Here is a 26,955-nt window from a genome sequence, read left to right as displayed (position 1 = left end):
GTTCAAAAAACAGGCTTATCTCTCCACAATTTTGAGCAACTCTTTAATTGAAAAAAATTGTTTTTTATAGGTTATTTCAAAATAAATTGAAAATTTGTTTCCATTTGGTTTTTGAAACCCCAAACAAAAATTTAGAAATGAAGTATGTAATTTAAAATTTTAAAAATTCCTTTAGTTGAAAATTACATTTTCCCTGAAAGCTTTTTGTTTTTTTGACTAAACCCATTTTTCAGCTGGAAATTTTTTCAGCCAATAAACATGTGTATGTGCACACATACTCCCCTGTCATATTTTGGGGTACAATCCAGACCTGTGAGGGGTTGTCATTGTGTATCCCGCAGCCTTGGGTGCCTCTTTGGTGTTGTAGTGGCCAACCTGGGCTGCTCACAAACAGCTAGCACACAGGTCACACCCTGAGTGTCTTTGTATTGCCGTAGCTCAGGTCAAGAAGATCTGACCCCATCGGCCGGTCAGCAAGGTTCCATTCATGCTCTGACTTCCACTAGCCTTGGTTACTTCTTTCAGGGTGACCTCTAACCTACACTCAGTCCTGAATTTTCCCCAAAACATGTTCTGCCCTCTTCTGGACAGCTCACATATTAAAGGTCTGTTGCCCTTGGTCAATGGTCAATATTCAACAGTTTGCTACTTTAATTGGCATTACCAAACAGTTCAGTTTAAACCAACACTGGATTAATTTAGATTAAAATAAAACAAGTTTATATAACTGCAAAGAGAGGTATTTTAAGTTAGCACAAGTATACGGTATTGAAGTCAGAAATGATTACAAGTGAAGTAATAATAAAATGCTTTCTAGTAGCTAAAACTTAACAAGCTAGACTTGGCTCAAGATAAAATCCTTACCACATGTTCTCAGCAACATATTCCCAGGTCAGAATCTCTCCAACCCCAAAGTCAAAGGGCCGGTTCCTTTGTCTTCTTTGAGATGTATTCAAATATTTTTGCCCCTCATTTTCCAGTTTACTCACCCTTTGAAATGTTTTTTTCTGATGGTTACCCCTAGGTAAAGTTGATTCCTGCTGTGAGGAAGGAGACAGTAACATGTAGGGTGTGAATACAAGGCTGCTTAGGGTCACTCCCACCCCCAAAGATGGTAACATAGGGATTGCTGTACCAGATAAGTCCAGTGGTTCATCGAGACCATTGTCCTAGGGGCCAGTATCAGGTGATTCAAAGAAAGGTGTGAGAACCACACTGTGGACAATTAAGGATTAGGAAGAGACTTTCCCTGTGGGTAGGTTATTCCCTATTAGTTAATGGTTGGTTTGTGCTTCAAAGAAAAGTTTGTATTCCTCATAACTTATCTTATCTAAGGTAACTGTGGATGTCCTCATTAACCATATAAATATCAAATCCTTGCTTAGAATTCTACAAGGCTCTTCCATGGCATCTTGAGGTGATGAGTTCCACAGTTTAATAATGCATAGTGTGGAAAAAAGTATTTCCTTTTGTTCAGTTTAAATTTGCTGCCTTTCCTTTTCTTGTCTTATGAGAAAATAAGTATGTCTCCTCTTCTTTTGACTCTTTTCAAAAGGAAACCTTTCTGATCTTTTCAATATCTCTTAATATGGGAATCTGTCTCTAATCATTTTTGTTATTTCATTTTGGAATCCTCTATCTCTATCTTAAAATAATTGCATAGGTGTCCTATGTTGCCACTATATATTTAATAGTTCTGTTTCCACATATTTCTCTTGCTAATATAACCAATAACAGGAGCATAAAATACACATGTATCTTCAATTGCCTGATTAGCTCAGAGAAGCACATTTAGACAGCCTCATGTTTGAGACTGCGGGGCTGGTTGTTCACATGTTATTCAACCTTTCTCTGTCACATAAGACTTAAGAAAAGAAGAGGAATGGCATTGATTTTTGATATGTCTGGTAGCATAGGAAGTAGCTTTGAAAGAAGCTTTAAAAATGTCTGTCCTCATTTTAAGTAGTTTTAGGGTTTAAAAAACACACTGCATATGCTTTTCTCCTGGGCATATAGCAGATTCACAGTCTGTTTTCCTCAGAGTCCTTAGATAACTATCAAAGTAGGAAGCATAGTCTTGTGGCTAAAGAAAAAGCTAGGGAATCTGTCTTGTCTCTTCCCTTCTCCGGACTCTGTTGCAAACTTCCTTTGTGTCCTTGAGCAAGTTAGATAAGTCAAAGCTTTGATGTGTCCATAACTTGGGTTGGCTTGATCTTAGGCTGCGTGTCATGAAACACTTAATGCCTGACTTTCAGGGATGGAGAGCAACCGCATCACCCATTTACCTTCACTAGAGTACAATAACTTATTTTTTCCTCTGTCTTTTTAACGGAGAAAAGGGATATAAGATACCTCAAATTGGGCACTCAAAATAGTGGACACTTGTGAAAATGTTTCCCTGTAGTCTTTGTCTCAGTTTCCCTATCTGTAGAATGAAGGTAATACTTAATTGCACTAAAGGGTGTTGTGAAATTCATTTCTATAATGTTTGTAAAGTGCTTTGAGATGGTCAGATGCAAAGTGCTCTAAGTGCCAACTATTAATATTGTTATTACTTTAATTTGCATTATGTATCATGCTTTTTAAAGTTAAACCAGTTTTCAGAACAAATAAATCCTGCATGGAAACATTTGGACACTAAAATGAAAGTTTAATATAGAAATGTTTCTTTCACCTAAGATTTATACATAGTAGATGGCAGGATCCTCCTTTTGATGTAGCGGAGAGAAATTAATTTAATTCAGTTGAGAGCATCCAAGAACCCGACATTTCTGATTGGTAAAACAGAGGAACATTTATGGGTGATAGTAGTAAGCTATAGAGTTTTCATTAACATTTCTGGTAATAATGGTGAAAACTACATTTAATATAGGCTTATTGGAAAAGGCATTAACATAAATAGAGTTCATAGCATATTAAGCAAAGATGCGCTGTAAGTAAAGACGAGGCAATTAAAAAGGTTTACCCAAGTGAAGCCAAATATAGTGCAGAGGATAATTAATGGGGTTGAGTCAACTCAATAATAACTACTTTGAACTTTAACAATAGTGCATTAATGCATGTGTCAGAAGGAGGGATTACATTTACAATCAACAACCATTTGCTAGGAATTTTTACCACATAGGTTAATTAGGAACTCATGATAAGAGTATACTGATTAACTCACTGAACAAAGGGCTACACATGGTATTTAAGTGTGCCATTCATTTTCCCCTGGTTTTTGTTCAAGTGCCTAAAGAAGAGACTCGTTTAGATATAACTGATTCCATAACCTGTCCTCGTTTCATGTGCATCACTCCTTGTGACAGACATGGAACTGTTTTGTATTAACTTATGAATACTATAGCTTGACCTGCTTTATTGGGATGTTTACTGTATAGTTATATACAAAGCAGTTGAAAAAAAACAAACCAGGAAGGGGAAACAACTAAGTTACCACAAGGTAAATCCTTCAGGTTTACTGAACAGTGGCAAAGCCATTGGCTTTCAGTGGGCTGACTTGACCCCCTAAGGAGCCTACAACCTGGCTTGGACAAGCAGGACCATACACCCAGGAACTAAAAAGGACAAAGGGAGTTTGGCTGGATTTTAAAAAAGTGTCATTCTCTTATCAGAAAGGAGGCAGTTACTGGGGAGCTGTTCAGACTGGCACCAGCACCTGCTGAGGGCCTGGAGAAGTTAGGCCTGCCTGCTCTTCACTGAGCGATGGGAAGCCCTTTAGGAGGGAGACTGTTGTTTTAAAAACCATTTTGTTTAAATGCTTTGTTGTTACTGTTAAATGATGATTTGGCAGAACAGGGTGGGGAAAAAAAATTGGTGAATAGTAAATTTGCCAAAAATGCAATTTTTTTTAGGGTACTGAAACTTTTCGGAAATTCAGATTGAATTTGGTGAATCGTCTTGGCCAGAGGACCTGGAAAAGAATTTTCATTGGAAATGTCAAAACATTTCAATATTTTCTAAGAAAACCATTTAGGCATTTCTTTTCATTTCAAAATTTTTTTTTTTTTACCTGAACACAGGGTTCCCCCCACACACTTCAGCGAGGGGGCCGGAAGGGTCAGTTTTGGTTCAAAATGAATTGGCCACCAAACTGAAAAATCAATTACTTGCTCAGCTATATACTTCTTAGTAAGTCGGTCTGGTCACTATATTCACCCCCTGGTCACACACTCTTGAAGGGAAAAAGCACAGGTGCTAAATTCAGTTGGATTTGCTAGGGAAGTATGGTTGATACACAGGCTACTGTAGCCCACGGTCTGATCTAAGAGTGGGAAAACTGCAGAGTTCTACCCAAGAAGAGATAAAGGCGTGAGGCCTGACACCTGAGGGGGGTGCACTCAGAGACTGGGAGGAAGACAGAGGTGCACCTAGCCTTGCAACCTTGGATATGTCTACACTGCAAAGAAAAAATTGTGGCACCAAGTCTCAGAGCCCAGGTCAATTGACTCAAGCTTGGGCCTAAACATAGCAGTGTAGACATTCAGGCTTGGGCTGGAGCCTGGCAAGAGGGGATGGTTTTGGAGCCCAGGCTTGGGCTGGAGCCTCGGCTCTGAGACCTTTCCCCCTTGGTGGGCTCTAGCCCAAGCCCAAACATCTACACTGCTATTTTTAGTTCCACAGCCCAAGCCCAAGTCAATTGACCCGGGCTGAGACTTGGTGCCACAGGATTTTTCTTTACAGTGTAGACATACTCCATGACAACTCCTGCTGATGTTAATGGGGAGACTCGTGTGAATTATTGGTGGGACATGACTAATCTTTACTGATTTATTATAATCAACCCTGTAGACTAGATTCTGTGCTGCACTTTTTCAGCACAAAAGGCACAACCGATAAGGAAAGGGGGTAAAGGAACCCTAAGCTGCCACTGTGCCATTCAAATTCTGCCCATGCCAGGAGTTTATGTAGTGCTTGGAATAAGTTAGAACAGCCCCAAGGGCTGCATAACAAATATTATATATTTTTAAAAGGGAAAATAAAATAGTAAACCACAAAAATTGGTATGGGATTCAAAAGCAGGTATAATACCTAAAATCTACCCTTTACTCTCTTCTTTTTAAATAGACTCACTAGATTACAGCTTCAGTTTCCTCATTTAGTAAAATAATTTTAGAATGTAGTGATGTGAGACTACTGTGATGGTTCTTGGGATGCCCAGGACTGAGTCACCTTGTTACTCTCCTGCTTCCAGCAAGGGGGAGACTTGCTGGTGCTTAACTGGGTGTCCGCTCCCTGACATCTCCAGACTGTTAGCCACCAAAGCACTCTCCTCTGAGCTCTGCCAGACCTTCCTTTGCCTTTTATGTTAACAAGAGGTGTACCCCAGCCCCTGAGCCCTTTGAAATGTTCCCCTGTAGTATTCAGCCCCTTCTCCACAGGACACTCACAGTAATACCTTGTGAGTGGTCCCCAAGGGAATAGCTTACACACCAGGTTGAATGAGTCAACTCAGCATCAGCTTCTGGTACAATACCCCAGCACTGAGATATGTTTATAGTGAAAACAAACATAAGTTTATTATCCGAGATCAAGATTTAAGAGGTAGTGCATAAGGAAAATGGAAACAAAAAGGTTACATATAAAACAACATCAATACATGATTTCTAGACACTAAACTAACAGTCTAAAGCAGTCTTATCTCACCCAAAGCCTTTTTGCAGTGTTTCTAACCAGGGCAGGTTGGGATCACATTTTCAGAAATGTACACATAGAGTCCATTTACTTAATAGGTGAAGGGGTATCTTCTTGTCTTCGACTTATATCCCCAAAGTTCATTGTCTGGCCCCAGAGACAGGACAGTTCAGTCTCTGGTGTCCTGCCTCCTTGTTGGCTTCCTATCCCCCTGCTGACGTAAATGACTCCCATCATGTTGGCTTACAATACATAATTTACATGTGAAACGAGACAGATAGGTGAATATACATCCTTTGTGTGATAGAAACCTATTTGTCAGCCTGCCTTGATTCAGACTTTGGGACATATTTTCATAACTTTTTACATAAAATCTGTACATACACTTCACAATAATATTAATGAGCAGCATGATCCTGGCTTTCATTTAAGATCATACATGACACTCCTTGGTGAACCAGAATGTACATACTAGGATTAAGGTATTCTGGGAACTCCCTTTACCATTTGGCATTGAGGGATTCTATGGGTCACTCTTCCCCTCTTGCAATGATGCAGCAGGGTCAGCCAGTGGGTGATGTGTAGGTTTTGAGTCATAATCCTCTTGCCTCCACAAGGTGTCTGTCGCTATATTTTCTTGTCCCTCAGTACATACAATCTATATAAAATCAGTCTGAGAAAGGGGGATAGGGTGTCTTTGTGGTTAAGGTGCTGGAGTGGGACTCAGGAAACCTGGTTTCAGTTCGCAGTACTGCCACAGGCTTGCTATGTGAAACCTTGGGCAAATCATTTAATCTTTCTGTGGCTCAGTTCCCCATCTGTAAAATAGTATTTTTCCTTTTCTCCTACCCTTTGTCCTATTTGGACTGTAAGCTCTCTGAAGCTGGGACTTCTCTTACCGTGTTTGAATAGCACAAAGGGATCCTTATCTCATGTGGAGCCTCTAGGTGCCACTGTAATATTAATAATGATACTTTATTAAAAACATCTTGAAAATATTTTCAAAATATGGATGCATTTCTGAGCAGGTGCCTGTCGAAGTTGCTCTAAAACAAAGTCTATGCCAGCCAGGGGCGGCTCTAGACATTTCGCCGCCCCAAGCACGGCGGCATGCCGTGGGGGGCGCTCTGCTGGTCGCTGGTCCCGCGGCTCCGGTGGACTCCCGCAGGTGTGCCTGCGGAGGGTCTGCTGGTCCCGCGGCTCCACCGAAGCCGCGGGACCAGCGGACCCTCTGCAGGCACGCCTGCGGGAGGTCCACCGGAGCCGCGGGACCAGCGGACCCTCCTCAGGCATGCCGCCAAAGGCTGCCTGCCTGTCGCCCTCCCGGCGACTGGCAGAGCACCCCCCGCGGCATGCCGCCCCAAGCACGTGCTTGGCGTGCTGGGGCCTGGAGCCGCCCCTGATGCCAGCTGACTCCTTCTCCCCAGGATTGGATGCTTCTTGGCTTCTTATCTCATAGTTTATTTAGTCTGTACCCTAGATTCTCGCAAGAGTACCACTTCTACCTCCCTTATGCCGAGGAGTAACAAGCCATCTGCCTCAATGAGTCAGCATAACCTATTTAACCCTTCCCCTAAAGGATCAATATCTTTTGAAAGGGTGGGTGTTTTGAGGCAAACACTTGCAGACTTTTGAACTGTCCTAATAATTTATAGTTCAGACTAATATGTAGTCATGCTCAATGTCTTCTAAAATACAGTGCTATCTATAGCAAAACATAAAGATACATTAATACCTTTCTTGATATTAACTACCATGGAGCTCACATCCACTTCTTTCAGTGAAGAAAGTACTTGATAGTAAAAGCTTAAGAGCTTTTTGAAAAATATTGAATATTTCTGCTACACTAAATGTGTTACAATATTTTGGAAATGTATGCAATCCAGGATAAATAAGAAAAAGTACAGTATTTTAGACTTCTCAGAATATTTTATTGTCACCTATTTTCTTAATCTATATATGGAATTTTAAGTCTTAAATGGCCAATATTTTCATAAAACAATCATCTGGAATTTTGATCATATGATATTTTAATATAATATCAGCTTGTGTAAAAAAAAATGATCTTAATACCTCGGAATGGCTTATCCCCTAATTCTTAACTTCATAATAATACCTGCAGAGAGATAATGGGCACTAACTGCATATAACTGCTAGCATTGATTTAGGAGTCTCTATCCCACTTAAAATGTCACTGTAAAGGTACTGTTCAGAACTGAGACTGTACTGTATTATGACAAAATTCACATTTGACCAAATGAAGATTTATCAAGTGATAGTGAAGGATTTGTCATATTGAACTCCATTTTCTCGAGGATGTGTGAGTGTGCCATAGCTGCAGCAGTATGCACCCTTCTCCACAGATCTCATGGAGGGCACATTGTGTGCCTAGGGATTTTCATAGGCACAGAGTGTAGGATGTCTTGCCCCTGCCTACCCCCATTCCCAGTTTAAAGCCCATCAAAGTTACGGTACAGCCCTGGGCTGTATTGACTTTCTGCTGACCACCTCTCTTGGTGGTTGTGGGGGAAGCCCAGGGGTGAAAGTAACTGAAAGGACTTACCGGTACGCTGGAGTCCTGTGTGGGGGTGTGATCTCAACCGGAAGAGGTGTAGCCTCAACTGGAAGAGGCGGGGCCTTTAAATCACCCCAGAGCTCCCAGCTGCAGAGGCGTCTGGGAGCCCTCGGGCTGTGGGGCAAAATAAAGGGCCTGGGGCTCCAGCCGCTGTGGAGCTCCGGGCCCTTTAAAGTGCTGCCCAAGCCTCGCTGCCGGAGCTCTGGCAGCGGCGCTTTAAAGAGTCCGGGGCTTCTCGCAGCGGCTGGAGCTCCGGGCCCTTTAAATCCCCACCTGAACCTGGCTGCTGGGCTCCAGTGGGGATTTAAAGGGCCAGAGGTTCTGGTTGCTGTGGGGAGCCCTGGGCCCTTTAAAGCGCTGCCAAGCCTCGCTGCCGGAGCTCCGGTGGCGCTTTAAAGCGCCCGGGGCTTTCCACAGTGGCTGGAGCTCCAGGCCCTTTAAATCCCCACCTGAACCTGGCTGCTGGGCTCCGGTGGGGATTTAAAGGGCCAGAGGTTCCGGCTGCTGTGGGGAGCCCTGGACCCTTTAAAACGCTGCCAAGCCTCGCTGCCGGAGCTCCGGTGGCGCTTTAAAGCGCCCGGGGCTTTCCACGGTGGCTGGAGCTCCAGGCCCTTTAAATCCCCACCCGAGCCTGGCTGCCGGAGCTCCGGTGGTGATTTAAAGGGCCCGGGGCTCCCCACAGCGGCTGGAACCCTGGGCCCTTTAAATCACCGCTGGGGAAGCCAGTCCAGTCCAGCATGGCATACCAGCTCTTGCTGGTACGCCCGTACAGCATACTTTCATCTCTGGGGAAGCCTTTACATCATGGCTGCAAGAGCTATGTTGCTGGGGCACAAGATGGGCTGTTAGGGACAAACAGCTATAATGGAGGCACAAACCCTTCCTGGGGATGGTCCTGGGATCCAGCTGGTCCCTACCACATGGCTTATAGGTAGGTGATCACTGTCTCCTGCAAACAGTTTCCTCTCCTGAGAGTTTTCCCCGTGAGGGGTGATCAATTCCATTGTTTATTACAGGCATTTCTAAGGTGCTCATCAACTAAGTATCTAGGCCTGGCAAAAAGTTGTACATGGCCCTGGAAAACAGATGAAACACATGAAAAAGGCATGTAAAATCTGCAGGCTATGAATCATGAAAGTGCCTTTTAAATTCCCTCTTCTCCTTGCAACAATTTTTTCATCATATTTAGGCATTAGTTCTGAGAAGAGATAAATAATGTTCACTTCAAAAGGCACTTCCTCCTTAATAAATAATTCAGATTTTAGATTGTTGATATTTTCTCCTGAACACAGTAGTAGTACTTAACATTCTGAGCAATCACATTAGCTCTTCCCCACATATGATGTAAATGGAGTATGACAGTTTAGGGTCTGTATTTGCCCCATGGCATATCAGGATCAGACTTGGCAAGGGGTTGCAGTGCTCTCATATCTGCGGGAGGAACTGAATGAAAGATGCATAATTCAAAGAGGTTTTCTTAATTGTATTGCAACATCATAGTTTTTAAAGATGCTAAAACCCAGAACTTTTCCAGCTATATTCAGGATATAAATTGTTGCCTATGATCAGCTTTAGAGCATGTGGGTATTTTGCCTTTCCTTCATAAATATGTCAGTCTGTTTTTAAACTTGACAAATAATTTTGAAACAAAGTTACAGTATATTAACTTATTTTGTTTGTTTTACATTATGGTTGACAGTTTTTTCTCAGCCTTCTTAAGCTGTTTACCACCCATGAAGTTTTCCTCAGGGGACAGACCTCTGTATGAGTATGCTCAGAAGTACATTCTAGCAGGCTACCTCATGTTGCTGTTCTGATCTATCGCTATTTTTAATTAGATTGCTGACAAACTGATTCCATAACAGGGTGCTTGTTACTGATTTTGCTGAAATGAGTTGTCTCTTATTCCTTTGTTTTATGTGGTCAATGCAGTTGACCAGATCTTGACCAACTTTGTATTTTAAGGGATATGTTCAACCTATAGAGAAATAACAGGTGGTGTTCTATGCCAGTAGCTCATAGCATATAGGTTGGGGCTTAGTCAGGGGAGGTGCCCCAGGTAGTGTGAGCTACTAGAAAGCCCCCTTTGGTCAGTTAGAATCACAGAATATCAGGGTTGGAAGGGACCTCAGGAGGTCATCTAGTCCAACCCCCTGCTCAAAGCAGGGCCAATCCCCAACTAAATCATCCCAGCCAGGGCTTTGTCAAGCCGGGCCTTAAAAACCTCTAAGGAAGGAGATTCCACCACCTCCCTAGGTAACCCATTCCAGTGCTTCACAACCCTCCTAGTGAAAAAGTTTTTCCTAATATCCAACCTAAACCTCCCCCACTGCAACTTGAGACCATTACTCCTTGTTCTGTCATCTAGTACCACTGAGAACAGTCTAGATCCATCCTCTTTGGAACCCCCTTTCAGGTAGTTGAAAGCAGCTATCAAATCCCCCCTCATTCTTCTCTTCTGCAGACTAAATAATCCCAATTCCCTCAGCCTCTCCTCATAAATCATGTGCTCCAGCTCCCTAATCATTTTTGTTGCCCTCCGCTGGACTCTTTCCAATTTTTCTACATCCTTCTTGTAGTGTAGGGCCCAAAACTGGACACAGTACTCCAGATGAGGCCTCACCCATGCCAAATAGAGGGGAATGATCACATCCTTCAATCTGCTGGCAATGCCCCTACTTATACAGCCCAAAATGCCATTAGCCTTCTTGGCAACAAGGGCACACTGACTCATATCCAGCTTCTCGTCCACTGTAACCCTTAGGTCCTTTTCTGCAGAACTGCTGTCTAGCCACTCGGTCCATAGTCTGTAACAGTGCATGTGATTCTTCCATCCTAAGTGAAGGACTCTGCACTTTTCCTTGTTGAACCTCATCAGATTTCTTTTGGCCCAATCCTCTAATTTGTCTAGGTCCGTCTGTTTCCTATCCCTACCCTCCAGTATCTACCACTTCACCCAGTTTAGTGTCATCTGCAAAGTTGCTGAGAGTGCAGTCGACACCATCCTCCAGATCATTAATGAAGATATTGAACAAACCCAGCCCCAGAGCCAACCCTTGAGGCACTCCGCTTGATACTGACTGCCAACTAGACATGGAACCATTGATCACTACCTGTTGAACCCGATGATCTAGCCAGCTTTCTATCTACCTTATAGTCCATTCATCCAGCCCATACTTCTTTATCTTGCTGGCAAGAATACTGTGGGATCAGGGATCAGTTGTAGAACTTAAGCAAGAGCAGCTCTCTGGATGTTCCATCTTATGTTGGGGATTTGCATACTGGCAGGCCCCAAAACCAGGAGGGTCTCCAAGGTGGCATATGGCCATCTCTTCCCTCTCCCTTGTCCCTAACCAAGCTGCCCCACGCTTAGCTCTCAGTCAGGACCATTATATTCTTGTGAAGTATTAAGTGTATATTCCATCAGACCATAAGAACTTTAACTTTGACCCCAAATACAAACTGTTATTACCCAGGAATCTCAAAAATAAGCACAGCACAAATCTTTATGAAAAGAAACATTTTATGTATCTACATATTAATGACGCACACAGATCTGCCTGAAATGCATGTCTACAAATGTCTTCCTATCTTAGAGGTTTGCACTGCATAACTTTGCCACAAATTATTATTGTACGTTTTCTACTACACAATATTATTTTCAAGAAACAGCAGCTAAGTACTTTACCAAAAATGATATTGTCATTTGATATGTATGGACTGATATTATGCATTAAGAGTGTTGCTAAAAGAAGTATTTAGATACAGACATAGAGTGATCAGACAGCAAATGTGAAAAGTCGGGACAGGGGTGGTGGTGGGGGAGGTAATAGGAGCCTAAGAAAAAGACCCAAAAATCTGGACTTTCCCTGTAAAATTGGGACATCTGGTCACCCTATACAGACATAAAGACTAAAATATATTAAACTCTCTCATCCCCATAGATGAACACACACACTGACACACAACAATCCATGTGTTAAGGTTGTGGTATTGTGAGGGAATGTGCATTTTGTTAGTTTTTGATAATTAGAAGTGCTGCTGCATTGTTATCACAAGCACTCTTAACTTTAGTAATTAAATTTTGTTATTTAACAAGACATGTTTATTACTGTGGTCAGAGTTTTAAAAAATATCTATTTCATACTCTTGTTGGAACACTGCTCCCTCCACAATCTGTGTGCTCTGCTACTCCTCATTTCCTCACATATGCATCTACTTCACAGCAAGTGATTAAAATAAAAAAATCCTCTTCCTGGGGTCTTCTCCCTGAAGCCCCAACACGTAATAAATCTAAACAGTTCAGTTTGGCTCCTCTATTAGGACTCCAGCTGAAAGGTTCTTGGTTCCTCTTAGCCCACCATAGAAAGCCTACCCCAGCAACACAAATCCTTAAGACCTTCCCAGGGCTCAACAATCCTTTTGGCTCTTGTATCAGGGCTTCAGCAGGCATTTCTTGGCACTTGTTGCTCCTCACAGGTCTCTCTCATTCTACCAGTCAGTCCCAAGTCTTCATACCATAGAGATCTCAGACTGTTACCTGTGTCCTTGGTTGTATGGTCTCTGGATTTTCAGTACTTTCTGGGAAATTACATTTCCCAGGATGCCTAGTCTTCAAAGGACTTAGAGCTGTAACAGGTGCACCGGGACATGTGCATTTGTCTGAAGGCCCAGTGCCCTGTTTATATAAAATCATGGGATAGGGTATAACTTTATAAGCTGCCCTGGGGTAAGAGGCAATGTATTGCTGTAACATGCCAGGAATTAACAAATTTGTGATTTTGAGTGTAGCAATTCTTTCCCTCGTTCTGGATGAAGAATATTTCATCCTTTTCTGTAGCATATCCTTCTTGCATCCAGCTAGTTATTCTGGCTGGCGAGTGAGGGGATAGAACTGGGGTTCCCACCACTCTCTAGCCCTCCCCACTCATTTTAGCACATTGTGGAATTTCAGGCAACCTTTTATCCCCATAGCTATAGTTATAGTCTGATTAGGGTTTAACAGGGAGCAAGACAAGATGAGCCTTATTCCCCAGCATGGCACAGAGAGGGCTGTGGCAATGTAATCCCATATGATTTAGCTGATCATTATGACAACACCATGTGATCTGTTGAAGTTCTATGAACCTGCTTGTCAGCCTGATCTCACATTCAGTGGGAGTCTGGGGTGGGAGAGGAACTCTGGATCTGACAATCTGAGGTCACCAGCATCCTGAACTTCTGAGTCAGTGTGAGTTGAGGACTCTCTATGGTCCTACTGAGCCAGGCCCTCTATGGCTGTTTCAGAACACCAAAAAGTAAGAACTGAAACAATAAAAAATACATATAAAAAGATTCCATAAACAGAGCAATGTAATTAAAATATAAGCACCCAATCTGAACTGATAGTTGCCATATTTTAAAACATAATTATAAAATCATCTTGCTAATTATGTTCCTTTTATAAATAGTCTGCTAGTGACATGGGGTGCATGTAAATGTGATGTATTATAATGAGGAGGCTAAATCAGTGGAAGATACAGGTCATCAATTATAAGTTTCAGCTCAAGAAAAATATTTAAAATGTTTATGTCCCACAGTGGGTATAGGGCCAGAACTAGTATCCACTGAGATAAATCGGAGACTTTCCTGCAAATATAGAGGTGAGTAACTTGATGTAAGTAGTCACTTGAATTTAAGGAGAGTATTCGTGCCTCAAGTTACTCATGTGAGTGAGTGTTTGCAGGAATCCCCTGCTGGATGACCTTGGGCAAGTCGCTTCCCCTCTCTATGCCTCACTTTCCCCATCTGTAAAAAAGGATAAATGATTATAAAGCATTATAAGATCCTTTATAAAACATAAGATCTGTCGAAGAAAAATTCCTTATAAATGCTAGGCGGTGGTGTTTATGTAAATGAAAGATTTACATGCTCAGGACCTTTCAGAATTGCTCAGAATATTGCAGGATCAAGCCCTAAGATGTATAACAATGTTTTTGCTGCTAAATATAACTTGCAATTTAGCATGTAAAGAATATACGCACAAGATCTAGAACCACATAGCTTTAGATTCTCTAACCCTGCAGTCATAAAGAAAATCTTGACATCAGCTCACAGTACAATTAAGTCAGAACAGCTACATTAACATTTTGTAAGAATTTCCAAGCTATATCTGCTTTGACTCCCAATAATAATAAGATCTAAATCAGAAGTTTCCATTTTATAGCCCAGCCTAAGTCTGCTGGCATTTTGTTTATTCTCCAGGCATGATCTGATCAAATAGAAAACTTGCTGGTAGAAATTCAGTCAAAACTAATTCAGGCTTTCAAAATTTTGATTTTATTCCACAGAGATGTATTGTCACATGCTATGAAGTCAAGAGGCTTAAAAGTTTCACAGTCAATGATTTAAGCTTCTACTAAATATCTCCTCAAATAGCATTTCAGCTTCTGGGTCCATGGCTTTCCCTGAGACTAGTTAGATTAGAGCTCCATGATGCAACACACCATATAGCTGTTGTTCTTCACTATGACAACATATATGTAGGTCAAGATTTTCAAAGTTACAAGCCAAAAGCTAGGTTCATAACATTAATGGGCATTGCTGAGTGCTCAGCGCTACTGAAAATCAGACCACTTACATATGTATTTAGGAACCTAATTTTAGGCTTGTATCTATCGTGGCAGTAGTAGACTGATTTTTGTATAACAGATATCTGGTATGTTGGGATAACTTAAGTCAGTCAAAACAAAGAAAATCTCTTATTAATATTTTATTAGGCACTGACAATGTGCTCATAACTGTAGAAGACACAAATAGAGAGAACTTCTGCTCTGAGGAGCATTTAGGCTTTATTGAAGGGACACTCAGTATCTCCAGGCCAAAGATCCAGGATTTTGTCTTGTTTTGTAAAATTTTTAAATCAAATAGTATTAAATTGTTTTCTTTTTTCTCATTGTATACTTTCCTCTGAAGTGTTTGTAACTACAAACATTGCAGCCTAAGCATAAGAACCAGACAATGCAACTGACTTGGAAAAAAAGATCAGATTTCATTGAGCTAGATTGTACAGTGTGTGACAAAATCAAATAACTACTTAATGTACAACCGCTTCAGAATGTGCCACACCAGACTGCTGAATATAATATAGAATTTTTCATACCTCAGGGTGGTAAGATGCCTCATATTTCTTGTACCGTACAGAATGATATTGTGTAAATGTGACTAACTCCATTTCTGAAGTACTGTGAAGTAAAACTCTGCTGTGGTTGTACAGAATCAAAATTAGGGCAAAATTTGCTCCTATTCATTTCATTCAGACCTCTCTGGCTCACTTCTTACTCGTGGTGAGTAGTAGTTCCTTATTTAATGAATAAATTCCATTGACTTCACTAGGACTACTTATGAAGTAAGCAGTACCTTATTCATCGTGAGTAAGAATGACAGAATCAGGCCTGTAAGTTTTAGCAGAAGCTTGCTAACAATAAGTGAAAAATGTGTTACTTAGTGATTGTGAGAATATTTTTTTCTTGTAGATGGCAGTTTTTATTCTGTAAGTAAAAGAACTAGACAAGTTAATGGAGAATAGGTCCATCAATGGCTATTAGCCAGGATGGGCAGGGATGGTGTCCCTAGCCTCTGTTTGCCAGAAGCTGGGAATGGGCAACAGGGGATGGATCGCTTGATGATTACCTGTTCTGTTCATTCCCTCTTGGTCTGACCCAGTATGGCCGTTCTTATGTAAGTACTTGCATTTCTTCACATCTGCAGCAGTATATGGAGAGGACCCAATCCTGCAAACACTTCAGTAAGTCTACTTATGCAGTAAAGTTAAGCCCCTGCATGTTTGCAGGATCAGGGTCAGAGATTGTCAAACCTAGGCAGGACACTGTTTTCCCATCCTGTGAAATTATTCAAGAGTTCAAAAAATGTCCCATTTGCTTCAGGATGAAACTGAGGCCATTTGAAGTTTTACATGAAAAACAAAAGACCCACCCCAGAATAACAGCCTGATAGGCAGGCATTCATCTGGGATGTGGGGAGACCCACGTTTAAGTCCCTGGTCTGAATCAGGCAGAGCAGGGTCTTGAATGTGAGTCTCTCATATCTCAGGTGACTGCCCTAAACACTAGGTATTGGCTATTCTTGACTGGGTGGGTTCTCTCTCCCTCCCTCCCTCCCTCTGCCATGTCAGACTTGACAAATCTTTCCTGATGAAAATTTCAGTTTTGACAAATCAGCATTTTCTGGCAAAAAATGCTTCATCAAAAATTTCCTGATCAAACCTAAACTGCACTCTGTGAGCCAGAGAAGCCTATAATGAAACTCTTCAATTATGAAAAGTGTGTAATTCAGCAGAACTTTTTTTGATAAAATCACTTATTGAAGTGTTGCCTCTTTTCCCTAGACCAGTGATATAAATCTAGATCAGGATATTGCTGACAAAAAATGTTCGAATGGCTGTTCAATGGGCTATGTGAAATAAGTTAGCAGTCTATCTAGTTTCTAATAAATAAGACTTTACAGCACAAAATCCAGTAACCCCATTGACAGCATTGGTGATCATTCACAGAGATAAACAAATTAAATGACCTGAGCATGGCACATTCTTACCCACACAACTAGGTTGTCAGGAACCATGATGAGATGCATTGGACAGCAGTGCAGGTAAACGTGCACTGGTAAAGCAGCCAGAGCTGTCTATGTACTGCTGAGATATCCATCTCGATATCCACTTTTAAGAAAGCAAGGGTCAGCAAAAACAAAACCAAACCAAAAAAAAGCATTCACTTTAAAATAAGAACATTTTGGCTGAATAACAGGACACAACTTAATAATGAGATTAGTTAGACTATGAAATAATCACCTGAGGAAAATGGTGGAAGACCAATTGTATGTGTCATTTAAAAATTAAATCATTAAAGTCTACTGCATGGACTAGTCTGATACTGGCAGGAGGATAAACTGGGTGATCTATTAGGTCCTTTCCATCTAGAATTTCTTACTATGTACAAACAAGTCAAAGGTGACCACCTGACATTGGGTGTCAAGTTTAGGACACTTTTCATGTTGAATTTTTCAGGGGTGCTGAGTAACAACAACTTCAGTTTAAGTCAGTGGGAGCTGCATATGCTCAGCATCTCCCCAAATCAAGCTCTAAATATCTTAAACTGAGTGCTCAAACACTGAGGCATCACCCCAAAATCAGTAGGCATTTCTAAATGTAACTAAAATAGTGTTTAAGAATGGGGTGGGCAAACTACAGCCCACGGGCCAGATCTGGCCCATCAGGGCTTTGGATCCAGCCCATGGGATTGCCACCCCTGTGGCACAGCAGGCCCCATGCTGCTCCCAGAAGTAGCCAGCACCATGTCCCTGTGGCCCCTGAGGGGCGGGGGGGCAGAGGGCTCTATGTGCTGCCCTCTCCTGCAGGCCCTGCCCCCCACATCTCCCATTGGCCGGGAACGGGGAACCGCAGCCAATGGGAGCTTCAGGGGAAGTACCCACAGGCAAGGGCAGTGTGCGGAGCCCTTTGCTCCCCCTCCCCCAGGGTTCGCAGGGACTTGGTGCTGGCTGCTTCTGGGAGCAGTGCGGGGCCAGGGCAGGCAGGCAGGCAGGGAGCCTGCCCTGGCTCCGGTGCATGCTGGTGCCACCCCAGAGCCACTCCAGGTGTACGGCGCCAGGCCAGAGCCCGAACCCTGAACCTCCACACCTCAACTCCCTGCCCTGAGCCCGCTGCCACACCCTGCCTGCACCCCACCCCCCTGCCCTGAGCCCCCTCCCATATTCCTCTCTGCACCCCTGCCCTGAGCCCCCTCCCACATTCCACATCCCCCTGCACCCCAACCCCCTTCCCTGAGCCCCCTCGTATGCCCCACAACCCTCCTCTGCCCCAACCCCTTGCCCTAAGCCCCTTTCTGCACACCGCACCCCCTCCCACTCCCCACCAGGAGCGGCTCCAGGCCCCAGCATGCCAAGCGCGTGCTTGGGGTGGCAAGCCGTGGGGGGCGCTCCGCCGGTCACCGGGAGGGCGGCAGGTGGCTCCGGTGGACCTCCCGCAGGCGTGCCTGCGGAGGGTCCACTGGTCCCGCGGCTCTGGTGGAGCATCCGCAGGCACGCCTGCGGGAGGTCCACCGGAGCCGCGGGCCCAGTGGGCCCTCCGCAGGCGCGTCTGCGGGAGGTCCAGAGGAGCTGCGGGACCGGCGACCGGCAGAACGCCCCCCGTGGTGTGCCGCCGTGCTTAGACCGGCAAAATGGCTAGAGCCGCCCCTGCTCCCCACACTCCCTCCCGCACCCCAACCTCCTGCCCCAGCCCTACATTCATGGCCCTGCATGCAATTTCCTTACCTAGATGTGGCCCTCAGGCCAAAAAGTTTGCCCACCCCTGGTTTGAGGAATTCAGTGGTGCATAGGCCTTGCACTGCCCTTGTGCATAGGGGTGAATTTCACCCATTGAGCACTGAAAAGTGTCTCATATGTAGTACTTACTGTATGCATGTGGAATACTTCTATAACTTCTTTTGGTAAAGGTTATAGAACCTGATCCTGAAATCAGTGAAGCTCTGAAAAGGCACAGGAGTTCATGTCAGGGCATCTGATTTCAGGACTGGGGGCAATGTTTGTAAAAGATGGCAACATTTGACCATTTATTCTATTGAATATCTAAAGTTAAAAGTCAACTGCTTTACTAAATGCTAATTTATTGTTCAACATTAGAATAATGTTTCTTGTTGCAGGGCTTATGAAATTACGGCATGCTTAAAGATGGAAGTTGTCTGCAAAGACTTGTATTAGTTGTCTTGATATACATAAAGGGTTTTGGTCCTTTCTTCCCCCGCCCCCACTCTACTCCTCTGTTGTTGTCATCAATTAAGGAAGAGGAGATGGATGTATAACATTATGTTGCACATAATTTCATCTGAATATTTAATCACAAGTGATTAAGTTGAAGATTTATAACACAGATTTTGACATTCTGGCTGATTATAGCAAGGTTAATAGAGCTATATTGTCCTTGGATATAGATTGTCTGGGAAAGCAGGAAAGACAATAATATCTAAAGCTCCCGGAAGAAATAAGACCTTCAAAAACTCTTTCACTTTTGTATTTTTAATAGGGCTGGATGGAAAACAAGAATTCTGTTTCACAAAAAACATTCGTTCCGCAGGTTGGAAGGAACATGGCACCTTTTGAAATTCTTCACAAAGAGACATGAGCAAGAAACACTGCAGAATAGCCAATAACTCGGTGCTTAGGGCACTCACATGGGTGTGGGAGGCCCAGGTTCAAGTCAGGCCTGATTCAGAAAAGGGATTTGAATCTGGGTGTCCCACATTCTTAAGCTCCAGGCTGGCTATTCTGGGTGGGTGTCATTCTCTTCTTCCCCCCCCCCCCCAGGGAGAGATGGGGAAGATCTAATTTTTACAGTAATCTATTGAACTTTAAAAGTTAGAAAATTGATTATCATTATAACAAAGTCAAAAGGAAAGCAGGATTGTTATCCAACAAGATACACAACAATGTGTTTTATAGGAAAGTAAAATCAGCAAGGCAACTTAAAATAATTACACACCCAAATCCCACAATGTGGGCAGTACTTGACCAGAATGAACAGCCAATGTATCTGAAAAGACTCACAGGGCCAAATTCTGCTCTTATTTACATCAGTGCAATCTCATTGATGTTAATGGTATTATATGGGTGTGACTGAGGCCAGAATTTGTCCAATACTATTCTGTAAAATATCTATATGTTCTAGAGATTAGTGAGTTTTGTAATGTCTACCTCATAGTCTTCCAGGAACTCTAGGTATCACCAGGAACTACAGGTAGCTAGCTAAGTACAATACATGCATGTACAGTACCTACATGCAACCAACTAAGAAGACTCTGTTGGTACAGTACTCAAAAAGACCAGGTCAAATATTCAGTAAATGGAGAGAGAGAACCTACCCGCTCCACCTCCCCCCCCCCGCAACTCTTATTTATAGGATTGTCAGTGGCACTTGTCAAAATAATATCTGATAATCATGCAAATACTAATTACTATATACTCACAATTCCCCTGTGACGGATGGAACTATTATATAACTCCGATTTTACCACTGGGGAATTGAAGCACCAAGGCACTAAGGTAGAATTTTCAGAAGCATTCAGTGTTGACCAAACTATGCTCCCATAGAAGTCAGCCGTTTTTAGCATCAGCTTCAAAGGGAGCAGGGTAAGCCCACTGCTAAGCGCTTTTGAAAATCCACTCTAAGTGACTTGCCTGTCATTTCCCTCCTCTATCTTGCACTTATTGTGTCTTTCCAGCCCTTGATCATTTTCTCCCCTCTTTCTTTTCTCATGCTCCCATTGTCTCTGCTCACTATTAGCTGGTGTAGAGATGGGAAAATTTCCTATGCAGCTCACAAGTGGCTGGGTAGCACTTAAACTTTTCCAGACTTGGCCCATCTCCAGTATTTATTTCTGCTTGCCTAGGATAGCTTTTGAGATTAATCGTGTAATTCATATAGGGGCGCAAGATCATTATTCTATACTGTAGATGTCTAACTGTTATCTCTTTTTTTTTTTTGCATAGAATGTACATCTTACAGTGATAACTTGGATACCTTGTCTTTACAAAAAAAGGACAATGACTTTCACTAAAGTAAAAATAATTGACGATAGTTCATTAGTCTTGCCCAGCAATGCAACAATAAATGGTGTGTGTATAAAAACAATGTGTGGAACTGGTAATGCCAATTAATTGCTAGATTTCATAACTTTCAACTGTAAAATACAGTGTGTATGAAAGGATTTTTCTTTCCAGGATTTCTTGGGGATTTACTAATGTTTCAGGGGTAATTATATGTTTTAGATGTATTAATAAAATATTATCAAGATATCATGTTTGAAAGTAAAACCATGAACCCAATAAAATGTATGGATATGTTCAGTTAAGCAGTAGTGCATGAAACTGTATTTATGCTGCATTCTCAACCATTAAGAATTTTGATACAACATTTTTTTTAATACTTTGGTAGATAATATGTGAGGCAGTTGAAGGCTCATGGAAAAGGTATAACTCAGACAGGTGACAAGTTGTGATTAATGCTTCTGACTGGCTATGAGTTTAGGACACAGCTAGTTTATGCTGAAGCCTTCTGGACTTGTGTCTCCATTGATATTTATTCGAGATACTCATTTACACCAGTGGAAAGTGTAACCTGCTACTAAAACAGAATGGTACTGATTTACATCCACTTTACAGTGGTGTATGACTACTAAGGTGAAGGGCAACAGAGAATCACTGTTATCCAGTCCCTCCCCTGCCCACTTCCTCTGCCAGTTCCCTTCCCCTGTGTATTTGTTTCATCCATGTGTTATGGCTTGTCTTTTAGGCTCTGATCCTGCAACTGATTGCATGTGAGCACACCCCTGCACCACATGGAGTCCAACTGAAGCAGGATCAGATCGTAATCTCTCTTGAGCAGTGGCTGATATTTAAGTGCTTGTACAGTGCATATCTCAATGGAGACCTGGTGTGGTCGAGACCTTTAGGTGCTAGAACAATAAAATGATGCATAATAATATTCCTAACCCTGTCTGGAGTTGGGAATAGTTAATAAACAAGAAGGCTCTGAACAAACTGACACAACTCTGCTGGTTCACCTCAGTGATGATGCGAGAGATGCCGGCTATTCCAATCATAACTCCCTTTTGTGTAGTAACACATTAAATTGTGTGACAGATTGGTGATGGTGACTAAGATGAGAACAATCAACTGATTTTGACTCGTAACACAAGTGAGATTTGAGGCTATTATAGTATCTCGAGGTGAATCTAAAGGTACATTAAGAAGCTCAGAATTATAGTAGCCCCTCTGAAAATCTTTGAGGGGAAAATATAATAAATCACAATTCTGATACAACTACATGCATTTCATATGCCCACTGCTACATTCCTCAGGGGAAAAGTTAACTCTTTGATTGGTAAGTATGCAAAGTTGTGGGAAAGTTGGTTGATGTAAAAAAACCCCAGTAATCTAAAATCATTCTCTCTATTGCCAACTTACAATAGCAGATGTGACAGACTTCCATAAAAGAAGTAGGTTTCAGAGTAGCAGCCGTGTTAGTCTGTATCCGCAAAAAGAACAGGAGTACTTGTGGCACCTTAAAGACTAACAAATTTATTTTAGCATGAGCTTTCGTGAGCTGCAGCTCACTTCTTCGGATGCATAGAATGGAACACACAGACAGGGGATATTTATACATACAGAGAACATGAAAAGGTGGAAGTATGCATACCAACAGGCAGAGTCTAATCAATTGAGATGAGCTATCGTTAGCAGGAGGAAAAAAAACTTTTTGAAGTGATAATTAAGATGGCCCATAGAAGGTGTGAGGAGAACTTAACATAGGGAAATAGATTCAATTGGTGTAATGACCCAACCATTCCCAGTCTTTGTTTAGGCCACAGTTAATAGTATTTAGTTTGCATATTAATTCAAGTTCAGCAGTTTCTCTTTGGAGTCTGTTTTTGAAGTTTTTTTGTTGCAAAATTGCCACCTTCAAGTCTGTCACTGAGTGGTTAGAGAGGTTGAAGTGTTCTCCCACTGGTTTTTGAATGTTATGATTCCTGATGTCAGATTTGTGTCCATTTATTCTTTTGCGTAGAGACTGTCCGGTTTGGCCAATGTACATGGCAGAGGGGCATTGCTGGCACATGATGGCATATATCACGTTGGTAGATGTGCAGGTGTATGAGCCCCTGATGGCGTGTCTGATGTGATTAGGTCCTATGATGGTGTCACTTGAATGGATATGTGGACCAATCCACACAAGTGGTCCATTTCCTAGACACTACTGTGCTAATAAACGATGGTCACATACATACCACCCTATACCGGAAACCCACTGACCACTATACTTACTTACATGCCTCCAGCTTCCATCCCGGACACACCACACGATCCATTGTCTACAGCCAACCTCTAAGATACAACCGTATTTGCTCCAATCCCTCAGACAGAGATAAACACCTACAAGATCTCTATCAAGCATTCTTAAACCTACAATACCCACCTGCTGAAGTGAAAAAACAGATTGACAGAGCCAGAAGAGTACCCAGAAGCCACCTACTACAGGACAGGCCTAAAAAAGAAAATAACGGAACACCACTAGCCATCACCTACAGCCCCCAACTAAAACCTCTCCAGCGCATCATCAAAGATTTACAACCTATCCTTAAAGATGATCCCTCACTCTCACAGATCTTGGGAGACAGGCCAGTCCTCGCTTATAGACAGCCTCCCAACCTGAAGCAAATACTCACCAGCAACCGCACACCATACAACATAAACACTAAGTCAGGAACCTATCCTTGCAACAAAGCCCGATGCCAGCTCTGTCCACTGTTATATGTAAAGTAAACAAGGTTTTCAAAATGTTTCAGAAGCTTTATTTAAAATTAAATTAAAATTCAGATCTTATTAGTTTAGTGTGATCCTTGCCCTTGCTTTTCCTTGCTGAGTTTTCCAATGTCTGGTGGCACGTATTTAGATACTTTAAGCTGCAAACAGGCTTCTGAGTTATAAGCTAATAACCAGCTGGCAGGAGGTCAGTGGCTGGAACCCCTGATCCACAGCTGAGGTGAGTGGAGCTGGCGGCTGGTAGAGCTGAGCAGGGCCGGAAGCCTGGACCCTGTCTGGCAGGGGGCCTGCGCTGGAACTCCAACTGGAAGCAAGGTGAGTGGGGCTGAGGGGACCCCTGCTGGCGAAGGGCCAGCAGCCAGAACCCCAGAGCAGCCCGGGTGGGGGGGAGGGGGCTGACCGCCGCCGCTCTGGGGTTTCCACCACCGGCTCCTGCCAGCTGGGGTCTCAGCCAGCTGCCAGCCTGGGGTTCCTTCCCCCAGGCCAGCAGCTGGGCTGAGTGGGACCGGCAGCAGAACCCCGGCTGGCAGGAGCCAGCGGTGGAAACCCCAGAGCCGGGACTGGCTGAGCAGCTCAGCCCGCCACCACTCTGGGGTTTTGGCTGCTGGCTCCTTGCCAGCTGGGGTCTCAGCCCGCTGCCAGCCTGGGGTTCCTTCCCCCAGGCCAGCAGTGGGTGCTGAGTGGGACCCCGGCTGGCAAGGGGCCAGCAGTGGGAACCCCAGAGCGGCGACGGGCTGAGCAGCTCAGCCTGCCCTGCATGCCATGAAAAATCGGCTCGCGTGCCACCTTTTCACGCATGCCGTAGGTTGCCGACCCCTGCACTAATGATTAAATTCCAATAGATGGGCTCCACTTTGAAGCAATTTTTATATCTGTACTTACAAAGCATGAAAAATCCCCATTGGAGCTGTTAGGAGAATTTGGTTTTTGATGGTATTATCCTACATAAGAATAGCATTTTCTAATACCATTTGATAGTAAGAAATATATAATGGTTATTTCAATGTTCTTTAAAGCCTTTCTACAAATACTTTTGTTATTTTCACATTACTGCTTCCAAGGCAGTGTGTTTCTTTATAAAGACGTACGACTAGAATTCTGCCAGTGGGTGATAAATCATTTCTTGCTAGAAAACAGAATGGCTAATACTAGTTTATTTCTTAAATGGGTATTATCAACATGATTTTTTTTAATAGACTAATTTTAAAAATGAAATGTTGTGACATACCATACCTATAAATAGTATGTCTGGAATGTGTGTGTGTGTTTTGTTTTTTTTTAATTGTTGGAAGGATTTTTCTTCACAGTTTAAAAGGGTCTTTAGGGCAGTCCAAAGAGTGATAACACCAAACACACTCAGGTGTCCCCTTCTTTCTATCTCTTAATCAGGGGTAGGCAACCTATGGCACGCATGCCAAAGATGGCACGCAAGCTGATTTTCAGTGCCACTCACACTGCCCGGGTTCTGGCCACTGGTCCGGAGGACTCTGCATTTTAATTTAATTTTAAATGAAGCTTCTTAAACATTTTAAAAACCTTATTTACTTTACATACAGCAATAGTTTAGTTATATATGATAGACTTATAGAAAGAGACCTTTAAAAATGTTAAAATGCATTACTAGCACACGAAACCTTAAATTAGAGTGAATAAATGAAGACTTGGCACACCACTTCTGAAAGGTTGCCGACCTCTGCTCTTTATGCACCTTCCTGTTGCTTGCTGTCAGTTTGCTTTAAGTTTTAGTTTCCATTTCAAAAGCACCCTTTATGCTTAGAACACCCTCCCCTAAGTGGTCCAAATCTCTCTTCAAGACCCACTTCTACTTTGAAGCCTACAATTGGTTTCCTATCAATAATGGCTAGGTAGAAAATCAATATTTTAACAATTTTATATACTATATACATAATCATGATTATTTAGGATGATCAGGTTGAGCAATAGCTCACCTATGTAAGCTCATCCTTCATTACATTCACTTATTGGGTCTCGTCTTAAGTTAGATTGTAAACTCTTCAGGGCAGGGATAGCTTCTTCATGTATATTTTTGGATGTTACTTAGTACAATGACACCCTTGACTGGATCCTCAGAAAGCTTGGATAATGCAAGTGTGCACTGATTCAGCAAAGCACTTTAGCAAGTACTTAACTTTGTCAGTTGGACTGCTTGGATGCTTAAAGTTAAGTACATGTTTTAGAGCTATGCATCGAGGCCATAATGACGTCTGTTTTGTTACGTGTTGCTGCTTTTGTTAAATATGCTCTTGAAGGACCTGGAGGAGAGGTCATGTATGGCCAAGAAAACAGTAAAAAAAGACTATTCACAAAATACTATCCAATACACAAAGTATGCAAATGGGAAGACAGACAAAAATATTCCTTTTAATCTCTTTCAGTTATTATAATCCTAGGGTTTATTTGTAATAACAGTAGTTTAAAAAAATTCAGATAGAAATGTGATTTTTCAAGTTGACAGTGTTCTTTTAACTCAGCCCTCAATGCTACATTATGATGATAGAAGTAAAGTGAGAACACCTCGCTGTCACTAAGTTTTAATTGTATTAGATATCCAAGTGACCATTTGTTGTGATAAACCCATGTTCTATTAATGAATTCAAGGATTCAGATCTGTGGGAAATTGTGATGCAAACCCAGAGTCAATAACTGACTACTGCTGACAGTGCATAAATTTCCATACTTCATTATTTCCCCTGGGATTAGAGGTCAGAGTTGTAATGGGTAACTGTCCCACAAATTTTTTTGCTTTTTTCCCCAAATGTGCATTTTAAATGAGTAATGTCAAATCCATAGTAATTAAAGAGAATTGTAATTGCAACTTGCAGCTGACCCTCCATTTTTGCTTTGAAATTTTATAAAAACTGATAGATTCTGAGATTATTAAATCAGAAGGGACCATTGTGATCATCTGCTCTGACCTCTTATATAATACATGCCACAGGACTTCCTTGAATTAATTCCTCTTTGAGCCAGAGCACACCTTTCAGAAAATTGTCCAATCTTGATCTAAAAGTTACCAATAATGGAGAATTCACCATGATCCTTGGCAAACTGTTCCACTAGTTAACTACCATCACTGCTAAAAATTTGTCCCTTTATTTCTAGTCTGAATTTGTCTAGCTTCAACTTCCACCTATTGGATCGTGTTATATCTTTGTCTGCTGGACTGAAGAGCCATCTTTTATCAGACTTCTGTTTCACATGTTAGTAATTATAGACTGTGATCAAGTCACTCCTTAACCTTCTCTTTGTTAAGATAAGTAGATGGCGCGCCTTGAGTCTATCACTATTAAGGCATGTTTTCTAATCCTTTATACAGTCTCCTGGCTCTTCTCTGA

The 26,955-nt window shown here is 42.3% G+C and overlaps 1 protein-coding gene and 1 long non-coding RNA gene across 3 annotated transcripts in view; both read left to right on the top strand.

Moving 5' to 3' along the window:
• The window catches only part of XKR4 (XK related 4), a 309,471-nt gene that overhangs the window by 17,377 nt on the left and 265,139 nt on the right, over positions 1-26,955 (top strand). The gene's annotated exons all lie outside the window — the stretch shown is intronic.
• LOC123362512 overlaps positions 13,347-26,955 on the top strand; it is a 46,449-nt gene continuing 32,840 nt past the window's right edge. The window contains exon 1 of one of the 2 annotated variants that reach the window (XR_006576467.1): positions 13,347-13,439. This is a non-coding gene — a long non-coding RNA (uncharacterized LOC123362512). Of the gene's footprint in view, positions 13,507-26,955 lie in introns of both variants that reach the window. The other variant, XR_006576466.1, reaches the window with a different exon arrangement.

This window comes from Mauremys mutica, chromosome 2, assembly GCF_020497125.1.
Source record: "Mauremys mutica isolate MM-2020 ecotype Southern chromosome 2, ASM2049712v1, whole genome shotgun sequence".
Taxonomy (NCBI): Eukaryota; Metazoa; Chordata; order Testudines; family Geoemydidae; genus Mauremys; species Mauremys mutica.
This window is presented reverse-complemented; position numbering and strand designations above follow the sequence as displayed.